This window comes from Trichomycterus rosablanca, chromosome 11 (genome assembly GCF_030014385.1).
Source record: "Trichomycterus rosablanca isolate fTriRos1 chromosome 11, fTriRos1.hap1, whole genome shotgun sequence".
NCBI classification, from domain to species: domain Eukaryota; kingdom Metazoa; phylum Chordata; class Actinopteri; order Siluriformes; family Trichomycteridae; genus Trichomycterus; species Trichomycterus rosablanca.
In genome coordinates this window covers 17103935-17106630 of record NC_085998.1, presented here as the reverse complement: position 1 = coordinate 17106630, position 2696 = coordinate 17103935, and the positions used below count along the sequence as shown (strand labels likewise).

Sequence of the window (2696 nt, the reverse complement as noted above, 5' to 3'; positions counted from 1 at the left end):
CTCACTGCAAAGTAAAACTGAAATACTTGAAAAAATAACATATTTATAACTCAATAAAAATAATTCTTTAAAATCTAAATTAAATAAAATCTGAAATGTGCAAATTTATTTGTGGATGGTGCCCTGGGAATGACTAGCATCCCATCCACAGTGCACTCCTGCCGTACGTCCAATTTCCCCAGGAACAGTTCTGAATCCACCACGGCCATGACCAGGATAAAGCAGTTACTAAACAGAAATGAATAATTAATTTACTATCTACTTTTTAAATATACTAAAAGAGCAACATAAAATAAAATACAGCAACAAGCAAACTTTTTATAAATAATGTCCCAGTTAACCTTGGTCTAATCTTCAGTGCATGCAGGACAGTAAAAATCTTCATCTACTGGTGGGTTGCCAACACATGACTGGTGGTACCATCTGTCACATCCATCACAGGCAATCTAAATAATGACACAGTCCTTCAATTGATAAATAAAATGTCACAAAATAGTTTTATGGTTACATTAGACTTCTCAATTACAAGTCAATTACTTGTAGTGTACAAGCATAGTGCAATGAAAAAGGCAATAAAATTAAGGCATTATTACTATTTCTTTTTTGTTCTTAAACTTTTTTTTTAAACCTTTAAAACAGAAATGTCTCATTACCCATGCAGGTGTCAGCCCTGGATCACTTAGGTTGATGTCTTCCCCACAGAATCGACAAAGATCACTCAAATCTTCTACAAAATTGTATAGACTATAAATCAGCTCCAGACTGGATCCATTTTAGAGTATATACATTTTACAACTGTCAATAGCATCCATAATAACATAATTGTTTTTAAATCTATCTTAAATAATTGTCATTTTTATAACTAATAAGAGTCACAAATAAGTCAAAAGACTAATTGGAATTACCAAATTTTGGCATTAGATGCCCATACTCTCGTTAATTAATTAATAGTAATATAAAATACAGTCTGCTTAAACATACAGAACAACATTTTTCATTTTTTGTCAATATGTAATGCACTGATCAAATGAAAAATGAACTTCATAACCATTTCATAACTGTAACAGTTCCATCAGCAGCATTTACCTGATTCCTGTATTAAGGTCACTGCAATTTTTTTCCTAAAGAGGTTAACTGCCTTTTCTGCATTTGAGAAGCTGATAGGCTGTTCTGTCAGGATTTGTTCTGCAAACTTAAAAGTGTTTAAAATTATAATAGCGTTATACGTTTATTACAGCCAAATGATTTAAGTTATGCTTACCTTGCATACAAAAACACCACAAGATGTGCCATCACGTTGCATTGGGTGAGGAACAGTGTCACACGTCCACCTTGAAACTTTGCATCCTCTATTCCTCATAAAGGCTCTATAAAAACACTGATTTATGTAAGATTTCAATTATTCCCACAGCCAACATACTAAAAGTGCTGCTTACAATTCGTTACCTTGTGGTTTCCAGGCACTTGTTTACTTTTTTTTGGGACTCTCCCAGGGGATCCAAAAACAATGTTTTCTTTTTAGATGGATAAATGGCCTAAAAACGAACAATTCACAACGTGTACATTAGTTTGTGCATACCAAAACATGCTTCTTTGGCAGTGTTTATAAAAAGATGTTTTACTCATTGGTGTGTCAAATCTTTTAATGAGCATCTGGGGGAATCTGCCACAGTTCTTCTGGGTGCTCTGACTGGCTCCTTTTTTTGTAGGCAATTATAATATATTTTTTGCCTAAAGGGTGGTCTGTTACATTGCTTTCTTTACTAATATGCAAAAAAGAAGTGTAAACACAAATTTTCAAAGAGGTGCATAGTGGGTCTAAGTAGAGCTAGAAATGGTCTTAAGAAAGAATCTTGAGTCATAATTGTGTTTAACAAGTTTTACCTGCACCTTTTTCCGTCCTTGCTTAAAGAACTGCAGTTGATTTGCTGGAATGGAGACGAATGCAGGTAAGGTGCAGCAAAGGACGTTATTAGAAAAAACAGGGACTCAGAAAAGTTTGAAAGAAGAAACGGGTGAGAGTGCAAATACAAGCCTCCTACAAAATGGGACATCTGAGAGGCAGGAATGCTGGATGGTAGCACAGGAAGCTACTAAGAGGGTGCAGAGAGTAAACAAACAAAAACCGACAGAAGAATAGAAGAAATAAAAAGAGGTGAGAATATGTGAATCTGATGCAGGAGGAAGTGGCTAAGGCCTACAGAAAGGAAGGCAGGTGAAATCATTAGACTGGGGAATAGGAGTGAGGGAGGTGTGATGCAGCAGATGCTGGGTTAGTGGGTACCCTGACAGCAGTGTACTTAGACTTTCAGAAATCCATTTGTTACAGATTTAATCAGGTTTGTTTCCCAGTTACTATTAATGTGAGGTGTATTTATGGATACTCACAGCAATAGTCCAGTGATTATGTTCATTTATGACACCCAAAAGAACCTTATATTGGCTTGGATCACACTGAAGTTGAATAATAAAAAAACAGATTAATAAAAGCAATAAAGAATACAAGCAATATAGCTCAATAAACACATTTGAAATTAGATTAGGAAAATGTTTTATAAAAACCTACATAGACTCAGTTTGAAATTACCATACCTTTTTTAGCATTTGATATGACCCTTGCCATATTTTGGTCATTGCAAAGGTGTCAATCATGTAAGCCTTGCCCAAAAATGTATGAATTAATAACCTTTCGAAAA

The 2696-nt window shown here is 34.8% G+C and overlaps 1 long non-coding RNA gene across 1 annotated transcript; it reads right to left on the bottom strand.

The window, feature by feature from the left end:
* On the bottom strand, positions 1–1869 carry LOC134323316 (uncharacterized). The gene is made up of 6 exons (XR_010014044.1): positions 1447–1869; positions 1262–1367; positions 1087–1192; positions 654–727; positions 342–446; positions 1–228 (listed from the first exon to the last, which is right to left on the bottom strand). It is a non-coding gene; the product is annotated as an uncharacterized LOC134323316 (long non-coding RNA).
* Between the last annotated feature and the right edge of the window lie 827 nt (positions 1870–2696).